The following is a 27,101-nucleotide window of genomic DNA, read 5'->3' on the forward strand; positions in this document are numbered from 1 at the left end:
TAGAATAATTATTGGTAGAATAATAACTAGCCAACAATAGAAAAAACAAACTGTATGTACAGTAAGACACATATTTTTTTTGAAATTAAAATGTTTGTTAAAAAAACTTGTACACTTTTATTTACTTCCCTGAGAGGTTTTGACACTTAATGGTATGCTAGTAAGTGTGTGGAGGTAATTTGATATTACTGAGTAATTTAAATGCGGAGATTGTTGGCTGATTGTCCAATGCAGATAGATTTGCATTGAAACGGTTCTTTTTCTGAGTAAATCTATACAACTGTGTTGTGACAGGATGTTTTTTTAGTAGGCAGATTATTTTTTTTAGTTTACCTTTATTTAACTAGGCAAGTCAGTTAAGAACAAATTCTTATTTACAATGACGTCCAAATCCGGACGACGCTGGGCCAATTGTACACTGCCCTATGGGACTCCCAATCACGTCCAGTTGTGATACAGCCTGGATTCATACCAGAGTGTCTGTAGTGATGCCTCTAGCACTGAGACTGCTGTGCCACTCATGACCCGGTGATGATGGGATGTCCCAGACCAGTTCATGCTAACCAACCACACACTTTACCTTTCAAAGAAAGGGCCGTTTAAAAGGAGGGACACAAAAATATGTCACACCGTGATTTTTGTATTTATTATTCTCAGTATTATACAATAAACCGATTAGTAAAGTATTAATAGATTGCAATGGACTCTGGTTTTAGGCATAACTGGTAAATTATCCAATAAATGCCAAAGAACAGTAGTAGTTTAACAGTAAATTACTGTAAAGACTTGCTGTATTTCGAATGGTCCTGTAATTTCACTCCACAGAATACAGTACCCTACTGTATTTTTGGAGCACCTATAACCGTTTGTCTCATTAACATATTTTGAGGCGTGCCTTGTAAGAGGGTGCATGTATTGCACCCGTTAGTGAGAGTGATGTACCCATTTCATTGATATGTGGTACTGTAGTAGTTTACCAACAATTATATGTGTATAGGGGACAGATTGGAGTGTCAGTAAGTAATGATTGAGTATTTGCCATGTCCTTTGGTCTGTTTTGCACTGTAGTCATTGCTAGTTTGGAAGCCTTTGATAAGGCCTCTAAAAATGCAAGTGATATACGACTTTGAGCATGGTATGATCATCGGTGCGCTTGAGTGTGCTAAACTGTCATCAAGGCAAATTATGGCTACTTTGAAGAATCTATAATATAAAATATATTTTGATTTGTTTAGCACTTTTTTGGTTACTACATGATACCATATGTGTTATTTCATAGTTTTGATGTCTTCACTATTATTCTAAAATGTAGACAATAGTAAAAAAAAATAAGGAAGAACCCTTGAATGAGTAGGTGTGTCCAAACTTTTGACTGGTACTGTATATTTAAGCAATACGGCACGAGGGGGTGTGTATATGGCCAATATACCACGGCTAAGGGATGTTCTTAGGCACAACGCAACATGGAGATCCTGGATACAGCCCTTAGCTGTGGTATATTAGCCATATACCACAACCCCCCGAGGTGCCTTATTGCTATTATAAACGTTTTACCAACGTAATTAGAGCAGTAAAAATAAATGTTTTGTCATACCTGTGACATACCAGGGCTGTCAGTCAATCAGCATTCAGGGCTCAAACCACCCAGTTTCTAAATATATATATTAATATCATTATCTGTCATTCCTGCACCCGCTCCCCCTCTCTGGCCCTCGAGGGCGCCAGGCTGCCCATCATTATGCACACCTGTCACCATCATTACGCGCATCAGCGTTTCATTGGTCTCACCTGGACTCCTTCACTTTGTTGATTGCCCCCTCTATATCTGTCTGCTCCTCAGTTTGTTGCCCATGCCAGCATTAATGTCATTTTGTTTCCCCTGGCAAGACGCTGTCTGTGTTCTGTTTCATGTCCGTTATTTATTAAATGTTCACTCCCTGTACTTGCTTCTCATCTCCAAGTGTCTTCTGTCCTCACAATAATCAGTACCATTATCCTCACAAGGTGAGGTATTGAAAGGTATTGTTGTCAATAAATTGAACCCTTATGAAATAAATAATACAAATACTGAATGCTTAAAAAAAGGGGGAAATTATGTTTTTTAATTATTTTATTGCTGAGAGAAAGAGATTTTTTTAACAGGTCATTTTAAAATAATCTTGAAAGATAATGGTTAAATTTACTGGCGCCTCTGTTTTCAATATCTTTCAATATTATATATTCAGATTCAGATTACATGAAAATAGAGTTCTTTGGCCATGAACACCAGTGGTGGGTTTAGCGTTGAAAGAAATAGGCATATGCAGAAAATAACCCTATCCCTACTGTAAAATATGGTGGTGGATCTTTGATGTTATAGGGCTGTTTTGCTTCCACTGGTCCTGGTGCCTTCGTTAAGGTCAACAACATCATGAACTTTACCAGTACCATGACATTTTAGCTAAAAACCTGGTTTCCTCTGCCAGGAGGCTGACACTTGGAGCTTCCAGCAAAACAATAACCCCAAACACACATCAAAATCTACAAAGAAATTGTTAATTGACCACAAAAATCAACATTTTGCAATGGCCATCTCAGTCTGCAGACTTGAACCCCATGTGGTTTGAATTGATGAGGGCAGTCCATAAGAGCAGACAAAGGATATCAAGGATCTCGAAAGATTCTGTATGGCGGACTGGTCTAAGAAAAACAAGGGATCCAATAATTTCGACCCCCATTATTCTCAAGATTTGTTTAATACTTGTTATACAACATCTGGGGCGGCAGGGTAGCCTAGTGGTTAGAGCGTTGGACTAGTAACCGGAAGGTTGCAAGTTCAAACCCCCGAGCTGACAAGGTACAAATCTGTCGTTCTGCCCCTGAACAGGCAGTTAACCCACTGTTCCCAGGCCGTCATTGAAAATAAGAATTTGTTCTTAATTGACTTGCCTGGTTAAATAAAGGTAATAAAATAAATAAATATCTCTTTCTCTGAGCAATTGTATTAATATAGTAAAAAAAAAAATGAGCACACAATAAAGCTGAGTATTTGTATTATTTATTTTATACAGTCTTTTTTGCTCATCTTTATCAAGGGATCCAATAAGTCCGTGCATTCAGTCAGTGCATTCGGAAAGTATTTAGACCCCTTGACCTTTTCCACATTTTGTTACGTTACAGCCTTATTATAAAATGCATTAAAAATAACTCCAAAAAATCATCTTGAATCTACACACAATAACCCATAAAGACAAAGCCAAAATGGGTTGTTGTATATGCTAATTTATGCAAATTAAAACAGAAATACCTTATTTATATAACTATTCAGAACCTTTGCTATGACACTCAAAACTGAGGTAAGGTGTATCCTGTTTCCATTGATCATCCTTGAGATGTTTCTACAACTTCACTGGAGTCCACCTGTGGTAAATTAAATTGATTGGACATGATTTGGAAAGGCACACACCTGTTTATATAAGGTTCCACAGTTGATAGTCTATGACAGAGTGAAAACCAAGCCAAGAGGTCAAAGGAATTGTCTGTAGAGCACCTAGACAGAAATGTGTTGAGACACAGATCTGGGGAAGGGTAACAAAACATGTCTGCAGCATTGAAGGTCCCCAAGAACACAGTGGCCTCCGTCATTCTTAAATGGAAGAAGTTTGGAACCACCAAGACCCTTCCTAGAGCTGGCCGCCCGACCAAACTGAGCAATCAGGGGAGAAGGGCCTTGGTCTGGGAGGTGACCAAAAATACGATGTTCACTCTGACAAAGCTCCAGAGTTCCTCTGTGGAGATGGGAGAACCTTCCAGAAGGACAACCATCTCTGAAGCACTCTACCAATCAGGCCGTTATTGGCCAGACGGAAGCCACTCACTCCTCAGTAAAATGCACTTGACAGCACGCTTGGAGTTTGCCAAATGGCACTTTAAGGACTCTCAGACCATGAGAAACAAGATTCTATGGTCTGTTTAAACCATTATTGAACTCTTTGGCCTAAATGCCAAGCGTCAAGTCTGGATGAAACCTGGCACCATCCCTACAGTGAAGCATGATGGTGGCAGCATCATGTTGTGGGGATGTTTTTCAGCAGCAGGAACTCTGAGACTAGTCCTGATCGAGGGAAAGATTAACGGAGCAAAGTACAGAGAGATCCTTGATAAAAACCTGCTCCAGAGCGCTCAGCACCTCAGACTGGGTCGAAGGTTCACCTTCCAACAGGACAACAACCCTAAGCACACAGCCAAGACAATGCAGGAGTGGCTTCAGGACGAATCTCTGAATGTACTTGAGTGGCTCAGCCAGAGCCAGGACTTGAACGCAATAGAACATCTCTGGACAGACGTGAAAATAGCTGTGCAGTGACAGTCCCCATCCAACCTGACAGAGCTTGATAGGATCTGCAGAGAACAATGGGAGAAACTTCCCAAATACAGGTGTGTCAATCTTGTAGTGTCATATCCTTGAAGACCCGAGGCTGTAATCACTGCCAAAGGAGCTTCAACAAAGTACTGAGTAAAGGGTCTGAATACTTATGTAAATGTGATATTTTATATATATATTGTATTCTTCTAAATTTGCAAACAAAAATAAAAACCTCTTTTTGCTTTTGTCATAATGGGATTTTGTGTTTAGATTGATCAGGGGGAAAAAACTATTTCAATCAATTTTAGAATTACTGTATGCTGTAAACTAACAAAATGTGGAAAAAGTCAAGGAGTCTTACTTTCCGAAGGCACTACATAGTATATACTTTCCGAAGGCACTACATAGTATATACACAGAGTGCACAAAACATTTCCATGACAGACTGACCAGGTGAATCCAGGTGGAAGCTACGATCCATTATTGATGTCACTTGTTAAACCCACAGGTTAGAGAAGCTTTGCGATAATTGAGACATGCATTGTATAAGTGTGCCATTCAGAGCGTGAATGGGCAAGACTACATTTTGAAGTGTCTTTGAACCGGGTATGGTAGTATGTGCCAGGCGCACCGGTTTGAGTGTTTCAACAACTGCAACGCTGCTGGGTTTTTCATGCTCAACCGTTTCCCGCGTGTATCAAGAATGGTCTACCACCCATTGGAGTAAACGCTCTGACGAAGACCTTGAGGCTGATACGTAAAGCTTAATAAAGAGCAGTGATACAAGCAGGAGCAGTGGGCGGGTTTCTTCTTTTTTCTTAAGCATTGGAGTTAGCATGGGCCAGCATCCCTGTGGAACGCTTTCGAAAGTAAAGTCCATGCCCCAACAAATTGAGGCTGTTGTGAGGGCAAAAAGGGTGCAACTCAATATTAGGAAGGTGTCCCTAATGTTTTGTACACTCAGTGTATAATAAATAAGAGTACTTTATTCATCCCCCAGAGGAGAAATTTGACTGCACCAGCCAATACATAGAGTACATCACCAATAAACACACAATTAAAACACAACAAGGACACACAGACACCAATAGCAGCACATCATCAATGAATATAAAAACAAAGAATTCATGTTAAAAAGTCTCATAGCATAATGTAAAAACGATCGACAGTATTTTGGACCTAGGTAAAAATGAATCTGTCTGATATCGCACTGCGATGTTCCAAGCAGATACTGTCGGGTGGGTGGACAGTGTTGATACTCAAATCAAATGAAATTGTATTTGTCACATGCGCCGAATACAACAGTGAAATGCTTACTTACAAGCCCTTAACCAACCATGAAAAATAAAAATAAAAATGACAGGAGGGAGGGAGGGAGGGAGGGACAATTCAAACAGTCTGGGTAGCCATTTGATTAGATGTTCAGTATTCGTATGGCTTCGGGGTAGAAGCTGTTTAGAACCCGTGGAGTAGCAGAGAAAAACACTATATGACTAGGGTGGCAGGAGTCTTTGACTATTTTTCGGGCCTTCCTCTGACACCGCCTGGTTTTGAGGTCCTGGATGGCATAAAGCTTGGCCCCAGTGATGTGCGCACTAGCCTCTGTAGTGCCTTGTGGTCGGAGGCTGAGCAGATGCCATACCAGGCAGTGATGCAAACAGTCAAGATGCTCTCGATGGTGCAGCTGTAGAACCTTTTGAGGATCTGAGGATCCATGCCAAATCTTTTCAGTCTCCTGAGGGGGAATAGGTTTTGTCGTGCCCTCTTCACGACTGTCTTGATGTGCTTGGACCATGTTAGTTTGTTGGTGATATGGACACCAAGGAACTTGAAGCTCTCAACCTGCTCCACTACAGCTCCGTCGATGAGAATGGGGACATGCTAGGTCCTCCTTTTCCTGTAATCCACAATCATCTCCTTGGTCTTGATCACATTGAGGGAGATGTTGTTGTCCTGGCTCCACATGACCTCCCTATATGCTGTCTCGTCATTATTGGTGATCAGGCTTACCACTGTTGTGTCATCGGCAAACATATCGATTGTGCTACCAGGGCTGGCAAAACCCTAGATCACTGTTATTCTAACTTCCGCGACGCATATATAGCCCTTCCCCCCCCCTCGCTTCGGAAAAGCTGACCACGACTCCATTTTGTTGCTCCCAGCCTATAGACAGAAACTAAAACAGGAAGCAGGTCTGTTCAACGCTGGTCCGACCAATCGGATTCCAAGCTTCAAGATTGCTTCGATCACGTGGACTGGGATATGTTCCACATAACGTCGAACAACAAAATTGACAAATACGCTGATTCGGTCAGCGAGTTTATTAGCAAGTGCATCGGTGATGTTGTACCCACAGCATCTATTAAAACATTCCCCAACCAGAAACTGTGGATTGATGGCAGCATTCGGGCAAAACTGAAAGCCGAACCACGGCTTTTAATCAGGGCAAGGTGACCATAAACATGACCGAATACAAACAGTGTAGCTATTCCCTCCGCAAGGCAATCAAACAAGCTAAGCGTCAGTATAGAGACAAAGTGGAGTCACAATTCAATGGCTAAGACACGAGAGGTATGTGGCAGGGTCTACAGTCAAACATGGACTACAAACGAAAAACCATCCCCGTCGCGCACCACGATGTCTTGCTCCCAGACAGACTAAACAACTTTTTTGCTCGCTTTGAGGACAATACAGTGCCACTGACACGGCCCGCTACCAAAACCTGCGGGCTCTCCTTCACTGTAGCCAATGTGAGTTAAACATTTAAACGTGTTAACCCTCACAAGGCTGCAGGCCCAGACGGCAACCCCGGCCGCGTCCTCAGAGCATGATCAGACCACCTGGCTGGTGTGTTTGCAGACATTCAATCAATCCTTATCCCAGTCTGCTGTTCCCACATGCTTCAAGAGGGCCACGATTGTTCCTGTTCCCAAGAAAGCTAGGGTAACTGAGCTAAATGACTTCCGTCATAATGAAGTGCTTTGAGAGACAAGTCAAGAACCATATCACCTCCACCCTACCTGACACCCTAGACCCACTCCAATTTGCTTACCGCCCCAATAGGTCCACAGACGATGCATTCGCCATCACACTCACACTGCCCTAAACCCATCTGGACAAGAGGAATACCTATGTAAGAGTGCCGTTCATTGATTACAGCTCAGCATTTAACACCATAGTACCCTCCAAACTCGTCATTAAGCTTGAGACCCTGGGTCTCGACCCCGCCCTGTGCAACTGGGTCCTGGACTTCCTGACGGGCCGCCCCCCAGGTGGTGAGGGTAGGTAACAACATCCCCACCCCGCTGATCCTCAACACTGGGTCCCAACAAGGGTGCGTTCTCAAGGGTGCCCTCTCCTGTACTCCCTGTTCACCCACGACTGCCATGGCCATGCACGCCTCCAACTCAATCATCAAGTTTGCAGACGACACTACAGTGGTAGCCTCGATTATCAACAACGACGAGACGGCCTACAGGGAGGAGGTGAGGGCCCTCGGAGTGTGGTGTCAGGAAAATAACCTCACACTCAATGTCAACAACACAAAGGAGATGATCGTGGACTTCAGGAAACAGCAGAGGGAGTAGCCCCCTATCTACATTGACGGGACAGTAGTGGAGAAGGTGGAAAGTTTTAATTCCTCAGCGTACACATCACAGACAAACTGAAATGGTCCACCCACACAGACAATGTGGTGAAAAAGGCGCAGCAGCGCCTCTTCAACCTCAGGAGGCTGAAGAAATTCGGCTTGTCACCATAAACACTCACAAACTTTTACAGATGCACAATCGAGAGCATCCTGTCGGGCTGTATCACCGCCTGGTACGGCAGCTGCTCCGCCCATAACCGTAAGGCTCTCCAGAGGGTGGTGAGGTCTGCACAACTCATGACCGGGTGCAAACTACCTGCCCTCCAGGACACCTACACCACTCGATGTCACAGGAAGACCAAAAATATCATCAAGGACAACAACCACCCGAGCCACTGCCTGTTCACCCTGCTATCATCCAGAAGGCGAGGTCAGTACAGGTGCATCAAAGCGGGGACTGAGAGACTGAAAAACAGCTTCTATCTCAAGGCTATTAGACTGTTAAACCGCCATCACTAACATTGAGTGGCTGCTGCCAACATACTGACTCAACTCTAGCCACTTTAATAATGGAAAAATCGATGTCATTAATTTATCACGAGCCACTTTATATAATGCTTACCTACCCTACATTAGTCATCTCATATGTGTATACTGTACGCTATACCATCTACTGCATCTTGCCATCTTGATGTAATGTATCACTAGCCACTTTAAACAATGCCACTTCATATAATGTTTTCATACCCTACATTACTCATCTCATATGTATATACTGTTCTCTATACCATCTACTGTATCTTGCCTATGCCGTTCGGGCATCACTCATTCATATATTTTTATGTACATATTCGTATTCATTCCTTTACACACATAAGGTAGTTGTTGTGAAATTGTTAGGTTATATTACTTGTCAGATATAACTTCATGGTCGGATCTAGAAGCACAAGCATTTTGCTACACTCTCATTAACATCTGCTAACCATGTGTATGTGACAAATACATTTGATTTGATTTTGATTTGATTTTGATTTGGTGTTGGAGACGTGCCTGGCCGTGCAGTCATGAGTGAACAGGGAGTACAGGAGGAGACTGAGCACGCACCCCCCCTGAGGTGCCCCTGTGTTGAGGATCAGCGTGGTGGATGTGTTGTTACCTACCCTTACCACCTGGGGGCGGCCCATTAGGAAGTCCAGGATCCAGTTGCAGAGGGAGGTGTTTAGTCCCAGGGTCCTTAGCTTAGTGTTGATCTTTGAGGGCACTATGGTGTTGAACCCTGAGCTGTATTCAATGAATTGTATTCTCACATAGATGTTCCTTTTGTCCAGGTGTGAAAGGGCAGTGTGGAGTGCAATAGAGATTGCATCGACTGTGGATCTTTTGGGGCGGTATGCAAATTGGAGTGGGTCTAGGGTTTCTGGGATAATGGTTTTGATGTGAGCCATGACCAGCCTTTCAAAGCACTTCATGGCTACCGACTTGAGTGCTACGGGTCAGTAGTCATTTAGGCAGGTTACCGTCGTGCTCTTGGGCACAGGGACTATGGTGGTCTGTTTGAAATGTGTTGGTATTACAGACTCAGACAGAGAGAGGTTGATAATGTCAGTAAAGACACTTTCCAGTTTGTCAGCGCATGCTCGGAGAACATGTCCTGGTAATCCATCTGGCCCTGCGGCCTTGTGAGTGTTGACCTGTTTAAAGGTCTTACATCGGCTGCAGAGAGCACAGTTGTCTGGAACAGCTGATCCTCTCATGCATGTTTCAGTGTTTCTTGCCTCGAAACGAGCATAGATGTAATTTAGCTTGTCTGGTAGGCTCGTGTCACTGGGCAGCTCTCGGCTGTGCTTCCCTTTCTAGTATGTAATAGTTTGCAAGCCCTGCCACATCCGACGATCGTCAGAGCCGGTGTAGTACGATTCAATCTTAGTGCTGGATTGACGCTTTGCCTGAGCTTCTTGAGGATCCGATGCTTGCACCAATCCCAAGTAATTACTGTACAATACTGTAAAATACAAGTCTGACCTCCCCTCAATTAATTTAATTAATCCATTCATTCATTACAATTAAAGTAGAATTTACGTTTTTACAGTATAATACAGTACATTTTACAGTAATGTACTGTGTACTGTGTGTTGTTGTGCAGATTTTACAGTAACTCTCTGGCACTTAAAGTAAAACAACAGTACCAAAGATTACCATAACAGTATTACTGTAAAGCAACTACAACAACAATTACAGAAACTGTATGGATAGCGTAAAATATGTTATGGTAACATACGGTACCTTTTTTTACGGTAACTTACAGGCAACTGGCTGGCAGTAAGTTACCGTAAAAAGAACAGTACTGTGCAGGTTGCAAAGGGAGGTAATATAGCTTTCTTAACCTGACTTAGTCGACGCTATTATGTGTTATTTTGAAAACCAAAGAGATATTGTTTCGATTGCCATTATATACTACAAGATTATAGTCACAGTGATATCCAGTATTATTGTGGTGGTAATGCAATGTCTTGCACAAACAGCATTTAAACCCCTATTGGCATCTTCAAATTCAAGTTTCAAGTTTCTAGATTGAAATAGCAATGTAATAACATGTTTTCCTTCATAATCATGCATGCCAATTGAAAAACACAATGCTTGTCATTTGGCATAGCAATCGCAATAAATCTATTTAAAACTATGTACAACCATAACATTAGTGTACTAAATGCATATTCCTCCTGGACTTTATTTATTGGGTTACAGTCTAAAGTAAGACACCACAGCCAATTAAATACAACATGAAAGGGAATTCTGGATCTCTGAAGGAGTGGTTCCTCTAGGATAAACTACTGTAGGATACCAGGTCGAGTCCCAAATAGCACCCTATTGCCTATTTAGTGCACTACTTTTGACCAGGACATATAGGGCTCTGGTTAGAAGTAGTGCACTATATAGGGAATAGGGTGCCATTTGGGACACCACCCAGCTAGGGATTGGACTCAGGCACTCATTCTCACTTCCTGAAATATTCAGGAGCTATCTCCTCCCTCACATTCCATCACACAACTTTGCTACACTCCTACCTGAGTGAGAGTGGTGTGAAAGCAGCCGTCTAGTGCACATCTAGTGCACATTTTTGATACACTTTTTCTCTCTCTCTCTTGCTCTCACTCTCTCCTCTCTCTCCTCTCTCTCTCCCACAAACTTGTCCTGAAGTGCACACACTCTGCTCCTGTCTCCTCTCACATCCTTTCACCTGTCATCCATACTCTCTTCACGGCCTCTCACGGAGGCTTTTAACTCTCATCTCCTAACACACACACACACACACACACACACACACAGACTCCATCCTCCATCCCGGCCGTGCCATTTCCCCTTGGTGGGCTTGCCTTGCCTTGCTCTTACAGCAGGGCAAAGCAAGGGGATGTCAGTGAACACATGTATCTATGGGGGCATGTAGAGGAGATGCACTCACTTTCAGGAATGAGGAGTGAAAGGCCCTGGAGGTATGTGTTGTTATTCTGCTATAAGGAGCCCATTAGATGTTGGAGTTGAGTACTAGTTTCTGCCCTCCATGCCCCTTTTCTCTTCTTCTACTTCTTCATCTTCAACTGAATTTCCTAGTCGATTTAAATAGCCTGATTTCTCTAATGGGTCTACTTCAGGTGGTAAGTATTACTAGTGACTCCATAGGCGTATAATTGCATATACTTTATGTTTCTCTATATAGTCAAGTACATGGCTGGTAAAAAAGTGGCCATTTATTAAACGGCCTCCTCAGGTAGCTTCAGTGAGAGCCACAAAACTCATGTTAAAAGATTTCCTCACCTATTTCTCTCTGACTCAAGCAGAGACAGACAGGGGAGCTACAGATAAAGATAATTCCAATTGACTGTGTTATTTTGTTGCCCTAGTTTTCCCTGCGTCATTTCCCACCCACTCACACATAAAACTCTGGCTGTTTTGCTGTTTCTCTCTCTCACTCATTCATTCCTAACCTGCTGTAAAAATACAGACCTACTTATCCACATTTATATACTGTACTCTCTCTTTTGTTTATCCATCCAGGTCTTAAATACTGAATAATCTTGCTTTTTCAGCCCCCTCTCCTTATGGATTATGTCGGTGGTCATGAATGAATGTGGGGGGGGTATTTAAATCTCTCTGTTTTTCTTCTTCTTCTTCAGTAGATGAATCCATTGACTTTCATCTCCAGCGACATCAGCTGAGCTCCTTCCCGAAAGGAGAAGAGAGACTGTGCTTTTTTTTCTCCCACTGAGCTCGAGGCTGCTTTATTCTCTGGGCTGCTTTATTCTCCGCAAACAGGGATGATGGGGATGGGAATGTGCTTACGCCTTCTCCTTTCCATGTGGCTCAGCGATTAGGAAGGCATCATAATGGTATAGAGTAACGAGCAGATTGCACACATTCTCAGTCAGGCCATCATTCAGTGACCATGTGCAAGCGTCATAGTCACTCGGAGAACACGATGGCTGTTTTGACATGCAGGCTGTACATGTTTAGTCAGGACATGTGTTTTTTTTTTCTTCATGTGAACATGTGCTAGCTTCATAGTCACTTGGACTACACGTGTGTTGTCCTCATTCCGTTATTCCTCTATTCAAATAGAACACTACTCTCTTCCGCTCATTCCTCTCCTCTTTTATCTCTCAAACCCTACGTCTTAATCTTCACATTAGCCATGAATAAATTGCTGATCAAAGTGTAAGGAAAAGAGCCAGAGGAGACAATTGGACTCTGTCAAAGAGCCTTTGACTTGGTTGACTTGTTACAACCCTTTATAGACTATATACTAATTAAGGGCCCTAAAGCTCGTAACTATTCAGACCCTCGTTCTTTTGAGAGTTTGCATAAAAGAATGTAAAAGTCCTTTCAATATGTTTTATTGTGTATTTTTTCCGTGTTATGTAAGTTCCATTACCGGTCTGGGATTTTCCCATGTTTGCCAGAGGGTTTCAGACTGATACGCCATTGAGAGATGAGGAAAGTATAGCCTGAAATCCCATTTTCCATTTAGACAGGATAGAAATCAACTGCAGTGTTATGTAAGCAAAGTACAGTTTGAGTAACTGCCTTGTGACAAACCCTAAGGGAGTGACATATCAACAAACAGGGTCTTTAAGGACAGTTGTTTTGAACCAAGAGTTCATAGGGAGACATAAAAGGTTATACAGGTTAATAGAGGGTCATAGAGGTGAGCATTGATGGACAAACAATAACTGAGACTTCGTCCTTCATAGACAATTACATGACATTAGACAGCCATTTGATGAAGCATGTTTCGAAGGGGGACCGAAGCATGCTATAATTATATTCCAAAACACTTTTACGAGTTTTAACATAGTAAACAAGCTGTAACAATTCAAGTCTGAAAGAAGGAGTATGATCTATGGCCAGTTCTCTGTCAAATTCCCCACAACAGCTCAACAGATTATAGAGAAGAGAGGGAGAGGGTGGGGTGGGGTGGGGGGGGGGGACTTAATAGCATCTGTCTGTGGAGGCTCAGTCAGACTGAATCCAAACCCTGGCTGTCTCTCTGTGGAGTGTGGGTTAACACAAGAGAAGAAAGACCACTTTTATGTGGAGCTACTTACTGTCTGCTTTGACAGCCACGGTAGGTTACATATGCAAGAGAAGTGAGGAAAGACTGTTGAAGTGAGGAAAGACAAAGACTCTCACGGCTTTCTGATGAAGCCTGGTCTTGCCCATGCACTTCAGAGCATACTATGGCATAACAGTGTTCCACGTGCAGAAACAAACAATTCACTAGAGAGGTCACAGTCATGTTTATTTATTTTATTTTGATATAACTAGGCAAGTCAGTTATGAACAAATTCTTATTTTACAATGACGGCCTACCACGGCCAACCCCTCCCCTAACCCAGAAGACTCTGGGCCAATTGTGTGCCGCCCTATGGGACTTCCGATCATGGTCGATTGTGATACAGCCCGGGATCGAACCAGGGTCTGTTGAACATCACAGTAGGCTCTGGTGGCAATCACTCTGATTAATTTTCTCATCTATAATTCTGTTGAAGACAAGTTGAATCAGAGTTCAGACGCAGGGTAACTCGCTGCTGGTGTATTTCTCGTTTCTCTGTTGATCCTCTCTGAAAAGCAGCAGTTTTGGGGAGTTTAGTTTGCTGGGGAGTTGGAGTAGCATCGTTTGCGTCAGAGAGTGCAAGAGAGAGAGATAGCGATACAGAGAGAGAGAGTGAGAGAGAGAGTGGGCCTCATTTGCATGCTATCCGGAGCTATAAAAATGTCTCATTATCATTTTAATTATTAGCGTAGCAGCGACAGAGATGGGAATGGAGACGGAGACGATCCTTCACAGAGCCTTTAATTAGGTGGTAGTGGTGAAGGCTGCAAATCCTCTTCTCAGAGGCAGCGAATAAAGACGTGAGACGGGAGAGCGAGAAAAACAAGCTAAAAAGTGACTGAAGAATCAGGGATGAAGTCCATGTGATCTCAAAGTCAATGTGTACTCTTCTCTGTTGTGACAGTTCTGTCTTGTGATGTATCAGATATACACTTGCACATGCTGTACAGACCTGACCCAACAAGTATCTTAGCATGAGTTCTATTGTCAGATTTATCGTCTAAACCGCAGGGGTGTCAAAATCAATTCCAGGAAGGCCGTGCGTATGCTGGTTTTTATTATTTACTTTCAATTTGGGTCCAATTAAGACCTACACAACCAGGTTAGGGGAGTTCCTAATTAATCAATTACCTTAGTTGATCAGTCACATACAAGGAAGGAGCAAAAACCAGCAGACACCCAGCCCTTGAGTTTGACATGTGTTCTAGGCCAATGTCATCTGGTTGAAATGTGCTGATACCACATGTTGGTTATCTCCCTGTTTTTTTTAGTATGGCCCCTTTAGCCATATGTGACCGGTGCATTTTAGAGTTCTTAGTTATGCAGGATCTGCCGTTTACAGAAAACAGAGACGAGAGACCTCGTTTGAGTACCAAATGGCACCCTATTCCCTATATAGTGAGACCGAGCCCCATTGGGCTCTGGACAAAAGTGGGAATAGGGTGCCATATGGGACTCAGTCCTCTGCAGCTGTTATTCTCTGACATCTACGTATTCTCTGGTTAGTGTCAGTTCAGGTTATCATTTTCCTATGTAGCCATTACATTTAAACAGTATGAGCAGCACCAAGGACTAATAGCATAAGGCAACATTTGTGAATCTGACTCAAACTGATGCCATGCGGCCTCAAGACACTCATTTTGTGCACACACGTATCGTGATATGCATAGTAGTTTCTGATCTTTGATTCACTGCCACAAATTCATCCATCCATCTTGCTGCATATGGGAGTGAATGCCGCAAGTGTCGCAAGGAGAGGAGAGTCACCTAACTCTCCTTCACGAGATGCCATCAATCGTATTCACAGCACAGGCATTACTAAGTCATTTCAGGACCCATTCTGTAAAAGGCAGGCTGAGTTAAATAAGGTAAGAAAGAGAGAGAGAGATCCGTTGTCAACACGTCATGAGTGTTTTTGATATGATCAGATGATTGTTTGGGATTGGGTTGATTTTTCCCTGAGCTCAGCTGAAATCATCCAGAAAAACTGTAATTCAACCTCCTAGTTTGTTTTATGCTCGATGAGTTACAGAACACGGAGGTAGAGTATCATAATTGCTTTTGTGTACAAGATATGTGGTCCAAATGGTATCCAATATCAAGGCACACGGTGAGACCCAAATGCAGACACAGGAGCCAGATGGTTGGAGTTTTACAATGTTTATTAATCCAAAGGGGTAGGCAAGAGAATGGTCGTGGACAGATCAAAACTAGATCAGAGTCCAGGAGGTACAGAGTGGCAGACAGTCTCGTGGTCAAGGCATGCAGAATGGTCAGGCAGGCAGGTACAAAGTCCAGAAACAGGCAAGGGACAAAACCAGGAGGACTAGAAAAAGGAGAATGCAAAAAGCAGGAGAAAAGGAAAAACACTGGTTGACTTGGAAACATAAAAGACAAACTGGCACAGAGAGACAGGAAACACAGGGATAAATAAAGTGGGGAAAACAAGCGACACCTGGAGGAAAACAAGCAACACCTGGAGGGGGTGGAGACAACAACGAGGACAGGTGAAACTGATCAGGGTGTGACAATCCAATATCTGTCTCGGTCAGCTGTTGGGTGAGTGTATTGTAAATGGAATGGGCCAGAGGAAAGCCTTCGCTCAGAACGTCCCCCGGTCATGAAAGTTCATACCCTAAAAAGCTCTCTTTATCTCCTCTAACAGATATCATGTTTAGAGGCAGGTGGATCAGACTTCGCAATGAGAGCAGGAAGGCGTCAGTACAATGCCCCCTCTCAGTGTTCCCAGCATTAACTAGTCATTTTGGCAGGAATGTGAGACGGGAGCGCAGAGCAGAGCTACCTCCTTGGCTCCCTGTCAACAGCAGGATAGACCAATCCCACCACACACACACACACACACACACACACACACACACACACACACACACACACACACGCACGCCAGGTGGAGCCTGCTGAAAGCACTGTCTGTTCTGTACCCTCCAGAGGAATTCACTGCATGGGTAAAAGAGATAAAAAGAGAGACCCTGTGATCCTACAGCGGTTTACTGGGCTTTGTACTTCATCAAAGGGGTATACCACAAAGCAGGATCAATGAGGAATAATCAGGAATAATTATAGATTTTCTGGTTCATTATTAATTAAGAAAGCTAAGCTTAGATATGTTGTTGAGTCAATTAGACCATGCCCATTTCAAGCTTATTGTTCTAAAAAATGCAAAGTTATTTCCGGATATTTAGTTAACTGGCTCATTCATTGATCCTGCATTGGTGTATACCCACCAGTTGTTTCACTTCATCCACCGCAGACATATTGTAATATTGCAATGATCTGACACTTGAGGTAGTTATACCTCAGGTGTTTAAGTATTCAACTCTTCCCAGTTTAGACAATACATTGTTTGAGCTGTTTTGGTTCTGCACACTCTAAGGAATGGTTGAGCTTATCTCTTTAATATTTTATTTTACATAATGATAGAGCAGTTTGTTCATCTAGGTCTAGGTCAGCTGTTGGGTGAGTGCATTGTAAATGGAATGGGCCGGAGGAAGGCTTTCTCTCAGAACGTCCCTGGACATGAAAGTTCATATCATAGACCTAGATCCATGCCCTCCATAACGCAGCTGCACTTGCAAAAGCTTTCTACTGTCACAAGTGTAGAGGGGAGTAGGCAGGAAGCAGTCGCTGTCATGTTGTCTTGTCTCTGTCCTTTCCCTTCACCCTGTCTCCCTCTGCTGGTCGTTGTTATGTTACCTTTTCTCCCCCTCTTTTCCCCAGCTGTGCCTTGTCTCCTCCTAATTACCCATTCACCCCGTTCCCCACCTGTTCCCTTTTTCCCTCTGATTAGGTCCCTATATCTGTCTCTGTTTCTGCTCCTGTCCTTGTCGGATTCTTGTTTGTTTGTTTATGTGTCTCATGCCTGAACCAGACTATCATCGTGTGTGCTGCAACCTTGTCCTGTCCTGTCGGAATCTACCTGTCCATCTGAGCCCACGTATGTTCGTCATTAAAGTACTCTGTTTGTTAATTCGCTTTTGGGTCCTCATTCACGCACCATAACAGAAGAATCCGACCAAGAATGGACCCAGCGACTTCGGATCCTCTCCACTCAGCCGTCGAGATCCAGGGAGCGATGCTAGGCAGACACAAGCAGGAATTGTCTGCTGCTCGACATGCCGTTGAGACCCTGGCCACCCAAGTCTCCAACCTCACAGAACAGGTTCACCATCTCCGCCTCGATCCACCGGCCACTTCCAGGGCTTTCGAATCTCCGGAGCCCAGAATCAATAACCCGCCGTGTTACTCTGGGGAGCCCACTGAATGCCGCTCGTTCCTCACCCAGTGTGATATTGTGTTTTCTCTCCAGCCCAACACTTACTCCAGGAGCACTGCTCGTGTCGCCTACGTCATATCTCTCCTTATTGGACGGGCTCGTGAGTGGGGCACGGCAATCTGGGAGGCAAGGGCTGAGTGTATTAACCAGTATCAAGACTTTAAGGAGGAGATGATACGGGTTTTTGATCGATCTGTTTTTGGGGAGGAGGCTTCCAGGGCCCTGTCTTCCCTATGTCAAGGCAATCGATCCATAACAGACTACTCTATTGAGTTTCGCACTCTTGCTGTCTCCAGTGGCTGGAACGAGCCGGCCTTGCTCGCTCGTCTTCTGGAGGGTTTCCGCGCAGAGGTAAAGGATGAGATTCTCTCCCGGGAGGTTCCTTCCAGCGTGGATTCCTTGATTGAACTCGCTATTCGCATTGAGCGACGGGTTGATCTTCGTCACCGAGCTCGTGGAAAGGAGCTCGCGCTCTCCGTCGCCTCCCTCTCCGCATCACTACCATCTTCCTCTGCCGGCTCGGGTGCTGAGCCCATGCAGCTGGGAGGTATCCGCATCTCGACTAAGGAGAGGGAACGGAGAATCACCAACCGCCTCTGTCTCTATTGCGGTTCCGCTGGTCATTTTGCCACTTCATGTCCAGTAAAAGGCCAGAGCTCGTCAGTAAGCGGAGGGCTACTGGTGAGCGCTACTACTCCTGTCTCTCCTTCAAGATCCTGCACTACCTTGTCGGTCCATCTACGCTGGACCGGTTCGTCAGCTTCCTGCAGTGCCTTAATAGACTCTGGGGCGGAGGGCTGTTTTATGGACGAGACCTGGGCTCGGGAACATGACATTCCTCTCAGACAGTTAAAGGAGCCCACGGCCTTGTTCGCCCTGGATGGTAGTCCTCTCCCCAGGATTCAGGGTGAGACGCTACCTTTAACCCTCACTGTTTCTGGTAATCATAGTGAAACCATTTCTTTTTTAATTTTTCGTTCACCTTTTACACCTGTTGTTTTGGGCCATCCCTGGCTAGTTTGTCATAATCCTTCCATTAATTGGTCTAGTAATTCTATCCTCTCCTGGAACGTCTCTTGTCATGTGAAATGTTTAATGTCTGCTATCCCTCCTGTTTCCTCTGTCTCTTCTTCACAGGAGGAGCCTGGTGATTTGACAGGGGTGCCGGAGGAATATCACGATCTGCGCACGGTGTTCAGTCGGTCCAGGGCCACCTCTCTTCCTCCACACCGGTCGTATGATTGTAGTATTGATCTCCTTCCGGGAACCACCCCCCCCCGGGGTAGACTATACTCTCTGTCGGCTCCCGAACGTAAGGCTCTCGAAGATTATTTGTCTGTAGCTCTTGACGCCGGTACCATAGTCCCCTCCTCCTCTCCCGCCGGAGCGGGGTTTTTTTTTGTCAAGAAGAAGGACGGGTCTCTGCGCCCCTGCATAGATTATCGAGGGCTGAATGACATAACAGTGAAGAATCGTTATCCGCTTCCTCTTATGTCTTCAGCCTTCGAGATCCTGCAGGGAGCCAGGTTTTTCACTAAGTTGGACCTTCGTAACGCTTACCATCTCGTGCGCATCAGGGAGGGGGACGAGTGGAAGACGGCGTTTAACACTCCGTTAGGGCACTTTGAATACCGGGTTCTTCCTTTCGGCCTCGCTAACGCTCCAGCTGTCTTTCAGGCATTAGTCAATGATGTCCTGAGAGACATGCTGAACATCTTTGTTTTCGTTTACCTTGACGATATCCTGATTTTTTCACCGTCACTCCAGATTCATGTTCAGCACGTTCGACGTGTCCTCCAGCGCCTTTTAGAGAATTGTCTTTTCGTGAAGGCTGAGAAGTGCACTTTTCATGCCTCCTCCGTCACATTTCTCGGTTCTGTTATTTCCGCTGAAGGCATTAAGATGGATCCCGCTAAGGTCCAAGCTGTCATTGATTGGCCCGTCCCTAAGTCACGTGTCGAGCTGCAGCGCTTTCTCGGCTTCGCGAACTTCTATCGTCGTTTCATCCGTAATTTCGGTCAGGTGGCAGCTCCTCTCACAGCCCTTACTTCTGTCAAGACGTGCTTTAAGTGGTCCGTTTCCGCCCAGGGAGCTTTTGATCTCCTCAAGAATCGTTTTACATCCGCTCCTATCCTTGTTACACCTGACGTCTCTAGACAGTTCGTTGTCGAGGTTGACGCGTCAGAGGTGGGAGTGGGAGCCATCCTTTCTCAGCGCTCCCTCTCTGACGACAAGGTCCACCCATGCGCGTATTTTTCTCATCGCCTGTCGCCGTCGGAACGTAACTATGATGTGGGTAACCGCGAACTGCTCGCCATCCGGTTAGCCCTAGGCGAATGGCGACAGTGGTTGGAGGGGGCGACCGTTCCTTTTGTCGTTTGGACTGACCATAGGAACCTTGAGTACATCCGTTCTGCCAAACGACTTAATGCGCGTCAGGCGCGTTGGGCGCTGTTTTTCGCTCGTTTCGAGTTCGTGATTTCTTATCGTCCGGGCTCTAAGAACACCAAGCCTGATGCTTTGTCTCGTCTCTTCAGTTCTTCAGTAGCCTCCACTGACCCCGAGGGGATTCTCCCTGAGGGGCGTGTTGTCGGGTTGACTGTCTGGGGAATTGAGAGGCAGGTAAAGCAAGCACTCACTCAAACTCCGTCGCCGCGCGCTTGTCCTAGGAACCTTCTTTTCGTTCCCGTTCCTACTCGTCTGGCCGTTCTTCAGTGGGCTCACTCTGCCAAGTTAGCCGGTCACCCTGGCGTTCGGGGTACGCTTGCTTCCATTCGCCAGCGTTTCTGGTGGCCCACCCGGGAGCATGACACGCGTCGTTTCGTGGCTGCTTGTTCGGTCTGCGCGCAGACTAAGTCCGGTAACTCTCCTCCTGCCGGCCGTCTCAGGCCGCTTCCTATTCCCTCTCGACCGTGGTCTCACATCGCCTTAGATTTTGTCACCGGACTGCCTTCGTCAGCGGGGAAGACTGTTATTCTTACGGTTGTCGATAGGTTCTCTAAGGCGGCTCATTTCATTCCCCTTGCTAAGCTTCCTTCTGCTAAAGAGACGGCACAAATCATCATCGAGAATGTTTTCAGAATTCATGGCCTTCCGTCAGACGTCGTTTCGGACAGAGGTCCGCAATTCACGTCTCAATTTTGGAGGGAGTTTTGCCGTTTGATTGGGGCTTCCGTCAGTCTCTCTTCCGGCTTTCACCCCCAGTCTAACGGTCAAGCAGAACGGGCCAATCAGACTATTGGTCGCTTCTTACGCAGTCTTTCTTTTCGCAACCCTGCGTCTTGGTCAGAACAGCTCCCCTGGGCAGAATACGCCCACAACTCGCTTCCTTCGTCTGCGACCGGGCTATCTCCTTTTCAGAGTAGCCTCGGGTACCAGCCTCCGTTGTTCTCATCTCAGTTCGCCGAGTCCAGCGTCCCCTCCGCTCAGGCTTTTGTCCAACGTTGCGAGCGCACCTGGAAGAGGGTCAGGTCTGCACTTTGCCGTTATAGGGCGCAGACTGTGAGAGCTGCTAATAAGCGTAGAACGAAGAGCCCTAGATATTGTCGCGGTCAGAGAGTTTGGCTCTCCACTCAGAACCTTCCCCTTAAGACGGCTTCTCGCAAGTTGACCCCGCGGTTCATTGGTCCATTCCGTATCTCTCAAATCATTAACCCTGTCGCAGTGCGACTTCTTCTGCCGCGATATCTTCGTCGCGTCCACCCGGTCTTCCATGTCTCCTGTGTCAAGCCCGTTCTTCGCGCCCCCGCTCGTCTTCCCCCCCCCCCCCCCCATCCTTGTCGAGGGCGCACCCATCTACAGGGTCCGTAGGATTTTGGACATGCGTCCTCGGGGCCGTGGTCATCAGTACCTAGTAGATTGGGAGGGGTACGGTCCTGAGGAGAGGAGTTGGGTTCCCTCTCGGGACGTGCTGGACCGTGCGCTGATCGATGATTTCCTCCGTTGCCGCCAGGCTTCCTCCTCGAGTGCGCCAGGAGGCGCTCGGTGAGTGGGGGGGTACTGTCATGTTGTCTTGTCTCTGTCCTTTCCCTTCACCCTGTCTCCCTCTGCTGGTCGTTGTTATGTTACCTTTTCTCCCCCTCTTTTCCCCAGCTGTGCCTTGTCTCCTCCTAATTACCCATTCACCCCGTTCCCCACCTGTTCCCTTTTTCCCTCTGATTAGGTCCCTATATCTGTCTCTGTTTCTGCTCCTGTCCTTGTCGGATTCTTGTTTGTTTGTTTATGTGTCTCATGCCTGAACCAGACTATCATCGTGTGTGCTGCAACCTTGTCCTGTCCTGTCGGAATCTACCTGTCCATCTGAGCCCACGTATGTTCGTCATTAAAGTACTCTGTTTGTTAATTCGCTTTTGGGTCCTCATTCACGCACCATAACAGTCGCAGGTTTAAAACCACTGCATTTATTAAAGCACTGTATGTATGTATATATATATATATATACACACTGCTCAAAAGCATAAAGGGAACACTTAAACAACACAATGTAACTCCAAGTCAATCACACTTCTGTGAAATCAAACTGTTCACTTAGGAAGCAACACTGATTGACAATACATTTCACATGCTGTTGTGCAAATGGAATAGACAACAGGTGGAAATTATGGGCTATTAGCAAGACACCCCCAATAAAGGAGTGATTCTGCAGGTGGTAACCACAGACCACTTCTCAGTTCCTATGCTTCCTGGCTGATATTTTGGTCACTTTTGAATGCTGGCGGTGCTTTCACTCTAGTGGTAGCATGAGTCTACAACCCACACAAGAGTCTCAGGTAGTGCAGCTCATCCAGGATGGCACATCAATGCGAGCTGTGGCAAGAAGGTTTGCTGTGTCTGTCAGCGTAGTGTCCAGAGCATGGAGGCGCTACCAGGAGACAGGCCAGTACATCAGGAGACGTGGAGGAGGCCGTAGGAGGGCAACAACCCAGCAGCAGGACCGCTACCTCCGCCTTTGTGCAAGGAGGAGCACTGCCAGAGCCCTGCAAAATTACCTCCAGCAGGCCACAAATGTGCATGTGTCTGCTCAAACGGTCAGAAACAGACTCCATGAGGGTGGTATGAGGGCCCGGCGTCCACAGTTAGGGGTTGTGCTTACAGCCCAACACCATGCAGGACGTTTGGCATTTGCCAGAGAACACCAAGATTGGCAAATTCGCCACTGGCGCCCTGTGCTCTTCACAGATGAAAGCAGGTTCACACTGAGCACATGTGTCAGACGTGACAGAGTCTGGAGACGCCGTGGAGAATGTTCTGCTGCCTGCAACATCCTCCAGCATGACCGGTTTGGCGGTGGGTCAGTCATGGTGTGGGGTGGCAGTTCTTTGGGGGGCCGCACAGCCCCCCATGTGCTCGCCAGAGGTATCCTTACTGCCATTAGATACCGAGATGAGATCCTCAGACCCCTTGTGAGACCATATGCTGGTGCGGTTGGCCCTGGGTTCCTCCTAATGCAAGACAATGCTAGACCTCATGTGGCTGGAGTGTGTCAGCAGTTCCTGCAAGAGGAAGACATTGATGCTATGGACTGGCCCGCCCGTTCCCCAGACCTGAATCTAATTGAGCACATCTGGGACATCATGTCTCGCTCCATCCAACAACGCCACATTGCACCACAGACTGTCCAGGAGTTGGCGGATGCTTTAGTCCAGGTCTGGGAGGAGATCCCTCAGGAGACCATCCGCCACCTCATCAGGAGCATGCCCAGGCGTTGTAGGGAGGTCATACAGGCACGTGGAGGCCACACACACTACTGAGCCTCATTTTGACTTGTTTTAAGGACATTACATCAAAGTTGGATCAGCCTGTAGTGTGGTTTTCCACTTTAATTTTGAGTGTCACTCCAAATCCAGACCTCCATGGGTTGATAAATTTGATTTCCATTGATAATTTTTGTGTGATTTTGTTGTCAGCACATTCAACTATGTAAAGAAAAAAAGAATTAATAAGAATATTTCATACATTCAGATCTAGGATGTGTTATTTTAGTGTTCCCTTTATTTTTTTAAAAGTGTATATAAAAGTGGGACAAAACCCAAAGTGCAAAATAACAATGTACTCAGGAAATATTAGGAGAGATTCCTCTCAGGAAAACAAGCAACATTTACAATGACCGTCAACGACAAGTGACAGAGGGAGCGTATATAGTGATAGAATGGAGATTGGACCCAGGTGTGTGTAATGATGATGAGACAAGTCCGGGGTTGATGAGTGAATGGCGTTTGCCAGCAGTAGGTTCGGCAGCAGCTAGAAGGGCGCTGCTCCAGCAGTGGTGAGCCGCCAACCTTGGGGAGAACACCGGAGACGCGATGCAGGTCGGTCGGGATGACGCCTGTGGAAGTCCTGAATGAGAGAATGGTCCAGGATGTCCCGCACCAGAACCTAGCACTGCTCTTTGGGACAGTTTCCCTCCCAGTCGACCAGGTACTGGAGAGACCCCCCACGACGCCATGAGTCCAACAGGCTGAGGACGGAGTATGCTGGGGGCCCCCTCGACGTTCAAGGTTGGGGGAGGTGTGTTGTGAGGTCCAGCACTAGCCAAGGGACCAGCTGCCACCAGTCTGAGGAGAGATACATGAAATGAGGGTGAGATACGGTAAATGACGGGGAGCTGTACATCACCTCATTGACTCTCCTCAGGACTTTGAACTACCCCACAAACCCCGGGCTCAGCTTCCGGCAGGGCAGGCGAAGGGGCAGGTCCTTCATAGAATTCCAGACCCTGTCACCGGGGTGAAAGACCGGAGCCACACTGTGGTGACTTTCGGTCTGCCCCTTCTGCCAGAGGACGACGTGCTGGAGACAGGTGTGCGCTGTGTTCCATACCTCCTCGGCACGCCGGAACCAATCATCCACCGCAGTAGCCTCGATCTGACTCCGGTGACAGGGTGCCAGGGCCGGCTGATAGCCTAGAACACACTGAAAGGGGAGTGAGGTTAGTGGAGGAGTGACGGAGTGATGGAGGGAGTTTTGTGCGTATTCTGCCCAAGGCAGAAACGCAGCCCACTCCCCCGGCCAGTCCTGACCTTTAACGTTGAAGGTACCTACCCAGTTCCTGATTTACCCTTTCACCCTGCCCATTAGATTGGGGACGGTACCCGGAGGTGAGGCTGACTGTGACCCCCAGTCGTTCCATGAAGGCCTTCCAGACACGAGAGGTGAACTGAGGACTATGGTCAGACATGATGTCCTCTGGGATCCCTAAGTGCCGGAAGATATGAGAGAAGAGAGCCTCCGCGGTCTGCATGGCCATAGGGAGATCAGGCAGGGGAACCAAACAACAGGCTTTGGAAAACCGGTCCACAGCAACTAGGATGGTGGTGTGCCCCTCCGAGGGGGGGTGGTCTGTGACAAAGTCCACAGAGAGATAGGACCAGGGTCATTGTGGAACTGGCAGCGGGTGGAATTTGCCATAGGGGAGGTGTCTTGCTCTGTGCGCAGGTGGAGCAGGTAGAGACGTAAACCCGGACATCCTGGGCCAAGGTGGGCCACCAGTACTTGGTGGAGAGACAGTCGATAGTATGGGATATACCCAGGTGCCCTGACACAGGTGCTGTGTGCGCCCAGGCGAGGAGAAGGTCCTGCACATCAAAGGGCACGTAGATACCCCCCTCGGGACAGTGAGCAGCCACAATGCAGAACAGGGGATTAATGGGTGTCACTTTCTCCCTCCAATCCTCTGTGTCATACAGCCAAGACAACGCATCAGCCTTGACGCTCTTAGAGAGGGTCAAATCAAACCTGGCAAAGAATAGAGCCCACCTGGCCTGATGTGGGTTCAGCCTCCTCACTGCTCGAATATACTCTAGGTTCCGGTGGTCCGTCCAAACAAGGAATGGGTGTTGAGCACCCTCCATCCAGTGCCACCATGTTTTCAGCTCCTTCTTGACGGCCAGCAACTCACGATCCCCCACGTCATAATTTAGCTCCGCGGGAGATAGCTTCCATGAGTAGAAGGCGCATGGATGGAGTTTAGGAGGCGATCTAGTGCGTTGGGAGAGAACAGTCCCTACTCCAACCACGGAGGTGTCCACCTCCACGATGAAGGGCAGAGGCGGGTCAGGGTGAGCCAGAACAGGTGTGTTTGTAAAATGTTCATTGAGTGCACGGAAGGCTTCGTTGGCCTCATCAGTCCAACGCACAGTCTAGGACCTCCCTTCAGGTGTGAGGTGAGAGGGGCCACCACTGTGCGGAAACCCCTAATGAAGCACCTGAAATAGTTGGCAAAACCTAGGAAGCACTGCACCGCCTTTATGTTGGATGGAACAGGCCACAACCATACTGCACTTATCCTCTGCCGTTCCATCTCCAGTCCCGTGGTGGATATCCGATAGCCCAGGAAGTAGACCGCCTTGTCAGCCTCTCCAAAATGGTGATGCCCTGTCAGCCTCTCCAAAACAGACCTGACATGAGAGAAATGTTGCTCGCGTGTAGTGGAGTACACCAAGATGTTGTTTATGTGCACCACTACACGGCGACCCAACATGTCTCTAAACACCTTGTTAATGAAGGATTGAAACACCAAGGGTGCATTTGTCATGCCGTAGGGAATTACCATGTATTCATAGTGCCCAGTGCTGCAGGCGGTCTTCCATTCATCCCCCTCTTTGATGCGCACCAGGTTGAAGGCACTGAGTAAATCCAATTTGGTAAAGTACTGAGCACCATGCATCTGTTCGATCACAGTGGGTAGGAGAGGCAGGGGATAACTGAATTTAACAGTTGCCTTATTCCGTGTCTGGTAATCGATACAAGGGCTGAGACCTCCGTCCTCAGAAGAAAGAGAAGCCTGCCAGAGAGGTGGACGGACAGAGGAATCCTTGGGCCAGCCCCTCCTAGAAGTAGACCTCCATAGCTTCGGTCTCTGCAGTCAGTGTAGTCAGCTCAGCTATCCCCATTGAGACTGTGTCTGTGCCTCGACCTGGGTTGGGCAAAACTAAACATGGCGATGTTCGCCTTAGCAATCTCACTAGGATAAAGACCTCCTCCATTCCTGTCATTATTGAAAGAGATCATGATACCTCACATCTTAAAATGGGGCTACTTAATGTTAGATCCCTTACTTCAAAGGCAATTATAGTCAATGAAATCACTGATCATAATCTTGATGTGATTGGCCTGACTGAAACATGGCTTAAGCCTGATGAATTTATTGTGTTAAATGAGGCCTCACCTCCTGGTTACACTAGTGACCATATCCCCTGTGCATCCCGCAAAGGCGGAGGTGTTGCTAACATTTACGATAGCAAATGTCAATTTACAACAAAAAAAA

The sequence above is a fragment of the Oncorhynchus mykiss genome, chromosome 7 (genome assembly GCF_013265735.2).
Source record: "Oncorhynchus mykiss isolate Arlee chromosome 7, USDA_OmykA_1.1, whole genome shotgun sequence".
NCBI classification, from domain to species: domain Eukaryota; kingdom Metazoa; phylum Chordata; class Actinopteri; order Salmoniformes; family Salmonidae; genus Oncorhynchus; species Oncorhynchus mykiss.